Source organism: Bidens hawaiensis, unplaced genomic scaffold, assembly GCF_021521415.1.
Source record: "Bidens hawaiensis isolate Kalapana, Puna unplaced genomic scaffold, B.hawaiensis_p1.1 tig00000599_1, whole genome shotgun sequence".
Lineage (NCBI taxonomy): Eukaryota > Viridiplantae > Streptophyta > Magnoliopsida > Asterales > Asteraceae > Bidens > Bidens hawaiensis.
The window spans coordinates 2144515-2160337 of record NW_027491036.1 but is presented as its reverse complement, the minus strand read 5'-3'; positions in this window follow the sequence as shown (position 1 = coordinate 2160337).

Genomic DNA, 15823 nt, shown 5'->3' with positions numbered 1-15823 from the left:
CGATTTAATCATTTGATTGCCGAAATGAATAAGTTAAAGATGAAACCAAATTAAAGTGATAAGATTGATACTATGAAAAATGCTCTTCCAAGTTCCTACCTGACGTTTCTCATGGTACATAAAGAGAATAGTTTCTTTAAGAATGAAGATCGCACAGCAATGGAATTTATGCAAATGATTGAAGATAGAGAGTATGACTTGAAATGTCAAAAGTCATCAAAAGAAAATCAAGACCCGACTCTATATGGAGGTTGTTTGCCTTTGAGTTGTTTTGCAGCTCCAATTACTGCATTTCTCACTTAAACTAATGCATGTGATCCTAATGTATGTTTCATGGCTTCTGGGTTTAATGATAACTCTGGGGAAGCTGAACAGAATTTTGCTTTCCTTAGTGCGTTTATGACATCATATGAAAACTTGGTGGGTAGCAAGATTGCTACAAGTGAATAGACTAATGAAGACTACGATCAGATTGATCCTGATGATCTAGAACTAATGGATCTCAAATGAAGTATGCTCATGATTGCTAGGAAGGTGAAGAAGTTTATGCAACGATATGGTAAAGATTTACCATCTCCGAACAAACGAGTTGGCTTTGATAAATTGAAGGTCAAATGTTACAATTTCCAAGAGTTTGTTTGAACTCGTTAATCCGATACACAGATCTCAGATGTGGTATATATATAATTAACCTCTTAATTAGGATCTAGTTCATAGTTACTCTTGATTGTATATTATATATATGATATATTAGTTGTATGCATGTGTATAATATTAATACTTAAATTGAAGCTTGAGAGTGAATCTGGGCAGAAATTCGATAATATAACTCAAAAACTTAAATAAAACTATGGACTGAAGCCACTATAAATAGAAGATGGATCTAGTTCGTTACACATTCCGTAACGAACTAGCATCCACTTCGTTACATATACTTAAATGAAATACACTTAACGAATCACCTCCTTATTCGTTAAAACATCCTTAACGAATCAGGAGGGATATTAACTTAAGTCTAGTTCGTTAAACATCCTTAACGAACTAGATGCTAATGTAACGAACTACATTAATAACTTAATATTTTATTACATAAATAAAACGATATATACATAAATGATAAATACAAAGACTCGAGACGCAAAACCGTGTACTAACAGACACCCCCTAGTCTTGAGCTCTTTGTCTTTTACTTTACTTGAAACGCTTGGATTGCCAATCTCTGCAACTATGAATCCCGTTCTCATAACATACACGCACAACGCGTTGGAATTGCATAGCCAGATCATAGTCTTCATTGCGCTCGAACAAAATCTTATTCTTGTGTAGCACGTCGTTGTCGGTCTCGGTTAAGTTAACAAGCCACATTGGACCAATGATCTTGATTAACTCGGTCTTCAAACCTTTGCCCAGGACAATGATGGCATCGCCAGTTCGGTTATCGTAATACCAGCGGTTGAAAGACAGATGTATGTGTTGATTTAAAGTCTTCACTGGTACCCCGCTTCAAGCTCTTAGGCGGCTTAACCTTGAGGATCAACTTTCTCCAACCCGTCCTTGGATCAATTTCATCTATACGCTTTCGGGTTGGAACCTGAGGCTTTAGGAACTTAAATCCATGGTTGACTTCAAATAACAGATGTTGATGGAACCAATATGCTATCCAATCACCCCCACGGTTGATAAATGGACGACACACGAGGGTACGAACATCCTAACACGGTAAAGTGAGAACATCCATTATCTTCTCATAATATTGAACCCCCTTTTCCCATTTAACAATATATACTTTAATATCGGAATCAAATAACCAAGAAATGATATCACCTTGAACCTTTGACACGGTTTTGAATGAAGTCATTTGGTTGGCTTTAGCACGAGCAACAACTTCATCCTTCTGATCTTGATCTACATACCTATAAGCCTCAATAATCTTGCGAGTTTTCTTGCTTCGATACCCAAACCATCTTGCAATATCAGCATCGGTCGGGTTTTCAAGTGAATCAAATCTGGTATCAACCACACGTTTACCCTTCGATTCTTTTTCCAAATCGACCTCAGCTGCCTTGATCATTTCTTCAGTAAATACTGGAGCACCCTGATCAACATTGGTGTGTTGAAAAAGGTTAGGATACTCCTCAGCTGTGACATCTTCAACCTCGACCTCCTCATCTTCATAAATAAAATCTGTGTTCATTTGAATATTTGGATTATTTAAGATCTCTTCATTGTTCACGACCTCAACATCGGGCTCAGCTTCTAACACGGTCAATTGATCATCATTCAGCCCAAGCAGTAGTGAGATCTGCTCTCGTGTTAGAGACCTTTCAACAAACTGACCAACCTCAATCTAGTTTCTATTAACCACACTTCTGACTACCCCCGATCCATCAACAAAAATAACTATCTCAGCTTCAATTATCTCAATCGGTTTCGCAGCAGTCGTATCATGATAAACAATGATCTGTTTGTCCGATCTCCAACTCCACTAGTACCAGAACCTGAGGAAGAACCGTGAGATTGTTTCGGCTCATTTCTTCCAACACCTGAAGCATCAGGATCCTCATCATCATTTTTCAACTTCTTCAAAGCATCGTCTTTACACGTGAGTTGCAAAATGAGATCCTATTGTTCTTTCAATTTCACCCCCTGAGATGTGACAATCTCACGAAGAGCTTTCATTTCCTTTTGACAAAGAAACGTAGCTAATCAATTTCTTCTGATTTTCCATTAGTCGTTCTTGATTCAGACGGTCAGCAGACATTTGATTTTCATACAAATGAAGAAGACTTAACAACATATTTGTCTGTTGAGTTGGAGGCATAGCATGAAATGAAGCAGGAATAGGTTGCATAGGCCCTGTGGTCGACACAATCTCAAGAACGAGATATCCATTGGTGGTGGAGGCAACATCATAGGTGTTGGAGAAACCACCGAAGTTGCAGTAGAAGACATTGGCAAAGTAGATAGGACTGAATGTGGAATCATGCCGAGCCTAGGATTTGAAGTAAGTGTGGTTGTCAAAGTAAGCTCCGGAGTGCTAGTAGTAAGCGGCACCGCCGGACGTAGAGGAGTGGACGACCTTGGAGGTTGAACTCCAAACGAAACGCCAGCACCAGCTGACACTCGTTGCTTAGTTGACCCCTCAGTGACCAACTCTTTGCCTTTTCTCTTTCGTTGATCTACAATTATAGTAGCTAACACAGCTTCAACCGCAACTTGTTGTTCAAGGATAGCTGCATCACCATCACCACCATTACCACCGTCACCACCATCATTACCACCATCATCACCATCATTCCCACCTGGTCCCTCCTCACGCTTAGAATCTGAATCGTCATGGATCCAACGATCATTGTTAGGACATTCATAATCAGGATTCACAATATGACCAATAAAAAGTTTGGTCCTAGGTCTCTCCTTTCGATAGATCTTCATTCTTCGTACCGTGTCAGCTGTCATGTGATCTAATTCCAACACGTCATCTACCAATGTTTGATCGATGACCAAATTTGGAATCATGTCGTGAATAATTAACTGAAGAAAACGTGGATACATCAAGAATTTCTTCTTCTGAACCGTTTGCAGAAACTGTTCTTTAAGATGGTAGAAGATCATCTCTAAGAAGTTGAACGGCTTGTTAAGAACTACTGCAACAAAAGCTGACTGCAACATGATACGGCATTCATCAAACCCGCCTTTACGTCCTCCCAATTAATGGATCAAAACATGTAGGAGATACTTGTAAGTAGGACACAATCCATTCTTGTTGTACATAGATTCTCCGATGTCACTACTATATACACGACGAAATAGACCCTTGATCAACTTCTTGACAAACTCACACGGATTGTCAATATTGTCCCCAAAACGAAGAACACGTCTAATCACATCAGTATCTACAGTGATGGGAGTTTGATTGATTGTGGCTTCGATGTGGTTCTCAGCTTCAACGTATATCGCCGTATTCCAAAATTGACGAAAGATACTGAATCGGACGTCAGGGTTTGCAGTGATAGAATAGTGAATACGTGAACGTCATAGAAATTAAAATAATCCTCCAAATACAGGTTCGCCTGCAAAATTTGCTCCAACAAAGGCACATATATTATGCTTCTTATCGTATGGAAATAATGGTATATCTTGTTGTTGTTGTTGTTGTTGATCAGCAACCGGTGGATCTTGGTCCATATTATCAGCCATATGTCAAAATAAATAATATTGAGAATCAGTAATCATCAACATTATAAAATAAATTTTGTACATTTAAATAATATAAACAAATTTAAGATGTCATTCGTTAAAGAATCAGTTTGATTCGTTACAAAATTTATAATGAATCATCAGATTCGCTATCAAGTAAATTATTAACGAATAAGAAGTAGCGAATTACTATTGAAAGATAACGAATTAACAACTAGTTAGTTATAATTTAACGAGTACACATCTGATTCGTTAATAAAATGGATTCGCTATTCTAGTTCGTGTGATTTACTTAACGAATTGGACACGAATGAGTTCCAATTCGCTAAGTATAACGAATGGCCAAAAATGGCTTAATCTTTGACTTAATTTGTCAAGGTCAAAATTAACCAAGAACACAAAAATTCAAAAACACAAGTCTGATATCAATTAACCCATAATCATCGATGGATATCCGAACAAATGATCACAAGAATCTCGGAAACTCATTGCGATTAGAGTGGTATTGATTTGGGGTTCCAAAAACATGGTGTAAATCAATTAATTAGGGTTTTGAACAAAGTATAAAAACCCGATAATAAGCATTCATAATTAACCCATCAATCAGTAATCAAAACATGATCAAAGATCACCATTGTTCTTGGAAATACATTCCAACGATAATGGTAACAGATTTATGGTCCATTACATGTAATACAGCTTATAGATTTAAGGTTCACATAAACCTCAAACACCCGATAACAAAACATCATGATTAACCAAACAAATCATCATTATTTTTGATGAAAATCATGAAGATATGATCGTGTATACCTTAGGAACACGAAAATATGATCAGAAATTGATGTACTGAATGTCGAAATTTCTGAGAAAAAATGGCCAGAGTAACAGTGCAATAATGGAAAGAAGATGAATAGTAGGATGGTTCGTATGCACGCAGTCCTATATACTGACATTGCACGATTCCCAAAGTAATGAATCAGATGATTCGTTTGAAATTTGAATTTAACGAATCAGGTGATTCGTTAGAGTTAATTTAACACGTGGCAAAATGAATCCGGTTTATTATTGTCTAATTCGTTAACATATGCATAACGAATTGAAGTCATTCGTTACAGAGTGCGGAAGTGAATTAGGGTAACGAACTAAGATGTAGTTCGTTAAAATGACCTAATTTGTTATTCATAATTAACGAATCACTCATAATTAAACTTTAAATGAAAAAATTAAATAAATGAATTTAAATAAATAATGAATTAAATAAATGAATTGAAGTCATTCGTTATTCATAATTAACGAATCACTAACAGACACCCCCTTAACTGATGATTTTCGGGCTTGTGCAGACAGACAATCTCTAAATCTTTTTCAGCAAACCAATAACTTGTAGCTTCTCATATCAGATCTCCCCCTCGAAGTGAGCAACTCTTGAAGATCATCCCGATCATCCATTGGCGTATGATATGGTTCAATCTTTTAACAATCAGCAGCAAGTCATCAGCTATCCGTCAGTATCGGAAAAGAAAAACATATCTTTACGTTTAACCTCGTCACTCATCTTCATGAATACCCCGATCATTCAACATCTTTCACTTTGGTTTTCCCTTTCTTGATAACGTGTATCCCAAATAACTCTTTGAAGCTCTTCCACATCCCATTCGCAAAGATGCACTAATGTTTGGGCATATGATTTAGATTTCCAGCCTCTATTAATCAATCCAGAACGATCAAGCTCTTCAATCTAATGACAAGACTCGTATATTCTTCAATAAGATCAAGTCGTTCGAGAATCGTCCCCCTCAACAGAAGTAATCCGCCATATACTCGTAGCCAACATAGTCAGGATTAAAGTCCCTCAGAAAGAAGTAAACGGACAGACACTCGTATCCCACATAGTCAGGTTTCAATCTTGAACAAATCAATCACCAATCGAAAAACAATTGCAGTCTTGAACTCAGTCAAACGTAGCTTAGCAATCATGAATTACCACCCGAATTGCAGTTAATTTTCAAGAAACCCTTGCAAACGTAGGAAGATTCATGCCAAATAATCTCAAATGAAAGTTTTATCTCCCCCTTTTCTTGACAAATTCAGGAAGGTCTTGAATAATCCAAAACTCACAAACAATCTCCTCCTTAAATTACATGTTGTCCCCCCCGGCCAACCGAAACGCATAAAAAGTTAGCTGGAAAATATATTACCAAAATTTTCATGAAGAGTCTCCAATACATTAGGAATATCCAAGAAAAATTTCGTTTAAGGAAAATTTTTTCGATTTTCCCGCCAAAAATTCACCGAAAATTTTCGAAAAATAAATATTATCGCCAAAATTGTCGAGAATGAAGTCGCACTTATGAGGAGCATCCAGGAAAAAATTTGTTCAGGAAATTTTTTCCCGCCAAGAAAAATTCGCACTTATGAGGACATCTTAATCTTTTTTTTTTAACGAATCACCTCTCCATTCGTTATAAATTAACAACTCCAATTCGTTAACTTAGTTCGTGCTCTCCATTCGTTAACCAGTTACTCATTCGTTACACACTTAACGAATCAACTTAATTCGTTATAAATTACCATTCTTAATTCGTTATAACAATCCTCATTAGTTATAACAGTTACACGAATGGCCTCCCAATCGTTAAGATTTCCAATTCGTCATACCCATTAACGAATTACTTAATTCGTTATCTTTAACTTAACGAATCTCCTTGACGAATTAACTTAATTCGTTATCATTACCTTAACGAATTACATTAACGAAGTAACTTAATTCATTAAAAATTAACTTTTCTCATTCATTAAACTCCCATAACGAATCGGCTATAGTTATATAACGAATTAGGTTGTTAAATCTGAACTGTTCGCCGGAAAAACGATTTTCGCCGGAAAAATCAGTTACAAGGCCGGAAAAACTCATATCTGGCCGGATTCAGGAAACCTTGAACTCCATCCATGGCAGATTCATCAAAACCACATAATTATCCATAAAAATCTACCTGAACACTCGGTTTTTCATCACAATTCCGAATACATAATCAGTTTGTTGGGTTTTAACAAGATTATCAAAGCCATATAAACCCATTTATATGAAAAACGCAGCGGATTAAAATGTTTTAAATCTTGTTATATTGATTGATATAAAACCCGTTTTGTTGGGTCAAGAAACTGACCTAAGGGGGAGATTGTTGAGTTAAAGATTTGACCAAAATGAAGTACATGGAAGATTGGAATCTTCTCAACCTCCTCAGAATTCGCTAAGTATGGATCCGGGTACACCTTAGACTTCCGAGCAAGCTTTTACTTAGCCGGGTACGATATTTTGTCTATCGGGCAAGGTTTACTTCAAGTAGTCTTCTTTAGTGGATATCCGAGCAAGGTTTGCAAATTAGTGCATTTCCGGGCAAGGTTCACTAGTTTATGTAAATCCGAGCAAGGTTCACTTTATCAAGCAAGTCTGTTCTTCATAGCCAAGTAAGGTTCTCTCCTGAGTAAACTTTTGGCTAACCAAGTCAATGAGGCCAAGTGATTGGAAGACCGGGCAAGGTATTCTTTAATAATTATGGTCCGAGCAAGCTTGATGTATAAATGGAATATCTCTAAGTAACATCTGGCAAGGTTCAACTCAAGCAAGGAACAGTACTCCCGAGTACACTTTGCTAATAAGTTATTGTATAGCAAGGAGTTGATTGGACCATCGAAGAACAAGGTTGCTCTTAAGGGTTTGTCGGGCAAAGTCTGACAAAGTCAAGAAGACTGAAGTCTACCCGGTGAGTATTTTACTTGGTAAAATACTCTTCAAGTAAAGTCTACCCGGAAACTGATCCCGAGCACACTTCTATGTTACCAAGTCTAAGGCAGGCATAGCACATAGTCTACTCGGAGAAGTTTACTTATCCAGTGCCTACCCGGAAGACTTGTTTTACACTTAGAATATTTTCTGATTATGTAATTTGAATATGTATTTACGTTTGTGGTTTCTAGAAGGAATGACAGCTGTCCTAGGTTGGCAGACCTATAAATAGAATGTTTTAGGGCACGCCGCCTACGGACACAAGAGGAGAGGCCTAAGAACAGACACACACACAACACACGAAAGAAGGAATTTATTAAGAGAGACTATTGTGTGTGACGGCTGTCTTAGTACGGATAAACCTTCAAGAAACCCTAAATCGATTATCCACTATGTATGATTGATATTATATAAATGGAAATCTTTTGAGTGAATCTTGTTTGTGTTATCTATCATTGAATACTTATTAAGAAACCGTATGTTTGTTATTGATTCCGCCTTTAACAACGGATATCTTTCTAAATATAGCAACCCGTCATTAACTCCCTTGTCAACACATCAATCTTTGTGAGATATGACATGATTAAGTAAGATCCGGCTGTAATCAAGGGACCTGACAAGTGGTATCAGAACTTTGTACTATATGAAGGTTATTCGGGTATACTTTGCATTAGAAAGTTGTTCGGGCACACTATTCTCTTGAAAGGTTGCTCGAGCACACTATGGTTCCAAGTATACTTGATTGAATATGTTTTTTTATATGCTTGATTGAATATGTTTCTTATTCTGATAGGATTTGTGCTAGATTAAGTTTTTAATTTGAATTTGAGAAATCTATATGGGTGTCTTGATCGATTCCTAGTAAGGATGTTTATTTGATGTTTATACTTGATTATTTATCTTGTGATTAAGTTCTCAAGAAATCTAGTATTTCGGGTAAGCTTTCTTCATTATGTCTTAACTTTAAATTAATTAACTTGACCGAGCAAAGTTTTATAAATAGTAGGATTCGGGCAAACTTTGTATATTCAAAAATGAAAATTTTCCAAGCAAAGTTTGACTGGGTAAGCTTTGTAAGTGGATGTATACCGAGTAGACTTTAGATATATTAAATTTTTCGAGTAAGGTTTTATTAACTCAAAAGATAAATATTGTTTTTAATATATCAAGTAGATAATGTTACTGTATGACAGCTAATAATTCACAAAAAGACAAAGAGCATTTAAAACCCACTTTAAAAGGTATATAAGATGGAGTTAGGCAAAATTTTCAACATTACTTTTCCCTCTCTCTCCTTCCACTACAAACTGGTTACTCGCAAAGAAACCTAACCGACTTATCGCATTTTGCTTCAATCCAAACCCTAACTTGTATCAGCCCTCTAATTCCGACTCAGTTATAAATTTGTCGAAGAACAGGTTCTTGATGAAATTTCTCTCTTTCTTCTTCATTTTTATACATTGAAATTATCTAAAGTACTGAACTTTATGACTAATTTCATTTGAATATGTTTGATTGTGTTGTTCAGATATGGCAGAAGAAGAAGAAGTTCAACCTAAGTATGCTATTAAGAAGAAACACAATATGTGTGCACTTTTACAAGTCACACCTGACAACGAGCCAGTGTCACCAATGATAACCTGGATGGCTCGATCAAATGTCAGCTTTGCTTTCACTGAAAGTCCTGTTATCTACAGAAATCATTCATTGGATTTCTGGAGATCTACAAGACTAGTTGATGATGTTAATGGTCGGAGAATTGAAGCAACAGTTGCAAGAAAAGAGATACAAGTCACTGAAAGAATGACTAGACGTTGCTTGCAGTTACGCGATGATGATCATAACCATATAAAATTTAATACTGATCACCTGATGAGAATTTTTGAACAGACGATGAGATATCAGGGGACAGTACATGAGGGGCAATTTCAAAAGGGAATGTTCCCTATGTTGTACAGATTTTTGATACACCATGTGATACAAGGATTTGCTCCACGGAAGGGGTCATGGACTCTGATGAGTCGTGATCTAGCTAATGCCACTGTTGGTATTGTATATGATCTGCCTTTTAACTTTTCAAAGATGATATTTGAAGGCATGGTGGGAAATTTAAAGAAGGCTGAGGTAGATAGATTTTTGCGGTATCCAAGGTTTCTACAGATAATCTTCAACAGAGAATTGCAAGATCTACCCACTATTGGCATAACCCACCTACTCCTGAACCCTAACACTTACAAGAGAATTAAGAATCCGGGTGTGGCCAATCGATTCAATGCTGAAGTTCCTTTTGAGATTCTGCCATGGTTGTTAAACCATGACTTGGAGATAATGTCAGTGCCTGAGTTAAGCTCAGAGGAGGAAGAAGTTGATAGTGTTGAGAGTGATGGTGATGACTCTGATGATGGAGATGATAATGTTGATGGAGATGAAGGAGGAGCGGGAGTAGTTATGGACATTGTTGCACCTGATCAGGGGGAGCAACTTGAGCATACAGAACAACCTATTCCAACACCACCACAGTCCCCACCACACATTGACCAACCTATTGTTCCATCACCACCACAAACTCCATCACACCAAATCACTCACACACCACCTCAAACCCTAACCATAAGCCAACCAGAAGTATCAACACATACATCCCCAACACAACAAACACCACCACAATTTAGCCCAAGTCATTCTGATCCACTAATTTCAAGCCCACCTCATAGACAATCACCGCCACCATCCATATTTCAAACCCACACCACAACCCAAGAACAGCCTGAATATGAACACTTCACTACATTATCACCTACAACTCCACATACAGACACTTTTCAAAGAAATTTGGACTTAATATTAGAAAATGCTTAGTTGAGAAGAAGAAATGAGGAAGTGACAAATGAAAATGTTGAGTTGAGAAGAAGAAATGAGGAGGTGACAGATTAAAATGTAATGTTGATTGAGAAGTTGGTACAAGCTGAATTGAGAATCAAATCCCTGGTGCAAGAGGTTGAGAAGACCTCAGCTACCCCAAAACAGGGAGAGAATGAAGAAATGCCAACTGTCTCTGGTGTGAAAATTGAAGAAACTGCAACATGTGTGGAGACTGCTGATAGTTTAAAGTTGATTATGTTTGATTATGATGATGGAGAAGAAAGTAGTGAAGAGAGGAGGATTGATGATGATGAATATGATGGTGACATATCAGATGTTGGTGAACAAGATTATAATTACAATGAAGAAAGAATTGATAAGGAGAATGTTGAGAAGAGTGTAGAGAATGTAGCTGCAACTGATATGGCTACTAATGTCTTAACTGACATGATTGGAGTTAAAACAACTGAAGTGTTAAATGAAGGAGATACTGCTGTTGAGGAACCCATCACTCAAATTGAACAACCAGAAAGCTCCAAGAGGGCAGAGTATGATCCTGAGTTAGAGGCTCTAGAAAAAGAAATTGATGACTATGAACAGTCTGAGGATGAAGAGGATGTAAGGAGGAGGATTGAGAAAGGTAAGGCAAAAGTCAGTGTAGAAGAGCCTGTTGAGGCATATCAAGAAAAAGATGTGTTGTTTACAGATGATGATACTGCTGATGCTAATGCCCTGAGAGAACAAGAGAACATCTTAAGAGAAACAAGGGATAGGGAAATTCTAGCCCAGTCCATAACTCCTGAAGAAATTGCAGAACAGGAGATCTTGATCAAACAAGCCAAACTTGCAAAAGAAATTTCTGATGATGTGGCTGATCAAGAAGTAATTGAAGCCTTGATTAAGTAAGCTGAGAGAGCAAGAGGAGGCTGAAATATCATTGGCTATGGTGGTTAGCAAGTTTCAATCTGAAAGTCAACAATCAGAAACTGCTGAACCAACCAATCTGAATACTGGTCTGATTATTGAAGAAGAAATTGGTGAGTCCATTGCTTCAATGGCTGCCAAGAAATGAAATGAGCAAGTAAAAGAAGATCTGAAGAAGAATCCTACTGACAGCTGGTCAGAAAGGGTGAATGTTCCTGAGCCTCATGAAACACTTAACCAGAAAAGAGAAAGACTTTCTAAACTTCATGAAGAATTTGCTAAAAAAGTCAATAGGTTTGCCAAGACCTACATGGGGAGAAAGAGGACATATGACAGCCTGAGCATGAAAAAGCTGCTAAAAGGGGCAAGTGGGATGATAAGAACAAGTATTTTGTTGAAACACCAGAAGATGAAGCTAGTCCTATAAGGGCTGTCCCACTACAAACCTTGCAACCAGGTGAAAGAGTTCAAGGTGTCCCTGATGTGCCAAACAGAAGTGAACTAGATCATCCACCTTCTGATGAACCAATGATTGATGCGGTGAATGATTTAACTGAAGGAGAGGATGAGTCTGAGGATTCAGATGATAATGATGATGACCCTGAGAATAATCAAGGAAAAACTGTCAAAGCTCCTAATGTTGTGTCCCCACAAGTTGTGATGACTGATGAACAGAGGGCAAACATTGAGTTGAGTATGAGAGAGGCTAAGAAGAGTCATCCTTTGGTTGTAAAATTGAGAAAATATGGAATAAGTTTTGACTTATTGGCTGATCTTGATGATGATCAATTGCAGAAAAGACTTGATAAAGAGAGAGATGCCCTGAAGAAAAAGATGGAAGAGAAAAACAGAGAGAGTCAAAAATTCAGGGATTATCTCAGAAGGCACAACTATTCTGAAAAAGATCTGTCTCATTTTAACTTTTACCAACTTCAAGATTTATACAACAGTGAGAGAGAAAAGGTCATTGAAAAATGTATAAAAGAGAATGAGAAACTTGAAAAGACAGAAGCTTTGAAGAAAAAGTTTGGAGGAATGTGTGGATACCTGCTGGAGAGAGGTATGAAGCCTGAAATTGTTGAGCATCTGTCAAGAGAATCAGTGGTAGACCAGTATAATAAATTGAAGAGAAAAGAAAAGCTGAAAAGAGCTCAAACTGAAAGGTCTACCAAACAGGCTGAAGAAACTGATGAACCTCATGCTAAGAAAAGAAGAATTCAAACCTTGAAAGAGAAGACAAAAGAACAAGTCAGATCAGTTGAAACCCCTACTCCTCAAGAAGTAAAGCCTGAACCTGAAGATGAACCATTTGTTCCTTGGGAGAATGAAGAGATGATCAACATTCTGAGGAACATAATGATCAATCAAAGAAGAATGAGTGAAGCAGAATTTAATGTCTTGGAAAATGAGGATCTGAAAAACCTTTTCTATCTTCATAAGACTGAATGGGAAAAAGATTAAAGAGAAGGTGAGAACCCAAGATACTATGCAGATGGAAGATTTGTTCCTGCTGGGTTGGCAAAAACTCCTGGAATGACGAAAATGTTACTAGAACTTAAAGAACATGGAGTAGATGTTGTTGAACTTACGAATCTTCCAACTGAAATGGTAGAGGCCATATACATAAAGTTTTTCAACTTAAGGCCAGGGAAACCAAAGAAGTCTATTTATTGGTGCATAAATGTCAGTAGTTCATATGTCTAGTGTCTGTAATCGAGTCTGTAATATTGTTTATGTATTTGTTTGTTTAAAGCGAAGTTGTTGACAAGTTCGCTTAGGCGAACTTGTTAACCAAGCGAAGTTATGGACAACTTCGCCTGAGGCGAAGTTGTCATGTATTTATATAGGTTACGGATTATTGTTTAGAAGTTGTTCGAGTTCGTGTAAATCAGTGAGTCAAGTGACGTGAGGTCGAGAGTCTATAACTGTGATTATATCACGTGTTGAGTTATTAATATAACGTGTGTTTGTTCGTATTGTATTCGTGTGTTCGTGTGTTTGTGTTCTACGTCCGTAACGATCTACACAGGGATTCCGCACCTGTGTATATCGGGATATCTCGTGTGATCCGTCCAGGGAACCTACAATTGGTATCAGAGCTTTTGCTCGATTGTGTGGTTCGGGATATTCACGCGGGTGTAGAATTCGTCCCGTTTCGACTATTCACGAGACGAGTTTTTGGTGTTTTTGCTCATTCTAGCCTCCTACCAGTGTGTTCAAGCCTTTAAACCGTCAAAAACCTCGTTAAAATCCGATTTTCAGATCTGTAGAAAGTTTGAGTTCGTCAGGCGAAGTTGCTGTTCATCAGGTGAAGTTGCCGTCAGGATACGTAGGGTTTCGGCGAAGATATAAGGAGAAGCGAAGTTATTTACAACTTCGCCTACCTCCTCAACTTCGCCTAACTCAGCGAAGTTCTCCTCAAGTTCGCCTAGCTCAGCGATTTTTTCTTCAAGTTCGCCTACTTTCTAAGTCCGCTTACCCTAAGCGAAGTTATTCTCAACTTCGCCCAGTCACGCGAATTTAAGAAAGATCCAGCGAAGTTATTACTTAAGCGAAGTTATCCTTAACTTCGCCTACAGTACTGTTCAGAGGAAATTTTTTTCGCCTACTCAGAATTTTTCGGGTTTCTTAGTCTTCAACAAGGATGTCGTCGATCAACATTTCGGAGCTTGTAAAGATGGAAGTTGAAGCAGAGTCAGCTACAAAGGCCCCAAGGTTGCTGAAGGGAACCGATTTTGTCGCGTGGAAGGATCGGTTCATACAATACGTTAAGTACCAGGATGCGAAAATGTGGGTATGCATCCAAGATGGATATATTCCACCAGTCATGGAGTATGAGGGTCGAGACCAAATCAAGAAATACAGTAAAATGGAAGAGGAGGAGAAAAAGATGTATGAAGCCGAAAGCAAGGCTCATGCTGCAATCACAATGGCTCTTCCACAGGAGATCCTCCATACGTTCAGAAAGTATACATCAGCTAGAGAGCTTTGGGAAGCTCTTGAGAACAGATTTGAAGGGAATGTAGGTATTCGGGCTTCAAAGATAAAGTTGCTCAAAACTCAATTTTCAGTCTTTAAGTACTTGAAGAACGAATCTCTTGATGATATTATCACTCGATATTATCATCTAATGACTGAATTGAGTAACTACTCCATTTCCTACCGAGAAGAAGAGATTGTGGAAAAGCTTCTCGATGCCCTCCCACCAAAATGGGAGATGTATACTGTGCTGATGAGGGAAGACAAGGACTTCCCTACTTATGATCTTGAAACCACTGTCAACAAGCTCAGAACTTTTGAGCTTAATATGGTCAGAAAAGAGACATCTATGGATCAGGTTCAAGATCCAGGCATGTACGGTGCTAAAGTAAACTCAAATTCAAGTTCAAAGACTGATTCTGCCGCCTACTACTCGAAGGGCGAGTCGTGTGCCAAGTCTTCACAGGAGGGGTATGTGTCAGTAAACTCAAATGGGGATGTTTGCTTTGTAGCCGGTGGATCAAGTGGTACTCAACAGACAGCAAGCAAGATTAGTGGATCTTCAAGCTCCTCAAGCAATTATTACTCTAAGATGCCAATGAGCGTCAAATCTGCTGAAGAGCAGTTTGGCCTCTATGCTTCGTTTATTGCTTCATATGAAAACTATATTCAAGGAAAGGTGGTTGATCCAGCGATGCTGGATGAAGACTATGACCAGATCGATGCTGATGATCTGGAGGAAATGGATTTACAATGGCAGATGGCCATGATAGTGAGGGGAGTGAAGAAGTTTATGAGAAAGACGGGGAGAAATTTTGTTGGTGGCAGGCCAGGGTTCGACAAGTCTAAGGTGAGGTGCTATAACTGTCAACAAAACGGGCACTTTGCCAAAGAGTGCAGAAACGAGCGAGTTGAACGTGGTCTAGGCCGGTCTGCATAGCACACTGGGAGTAGTAAAGAAGTCAATGCCATGATGTCCAGAGAAGCAGGTGAATACAACTGGAACCTGCATTCGAATGAAACTAGTGAGCAGGCAAATATGGCTAAGGTTGAGAATGAAGAATGTGA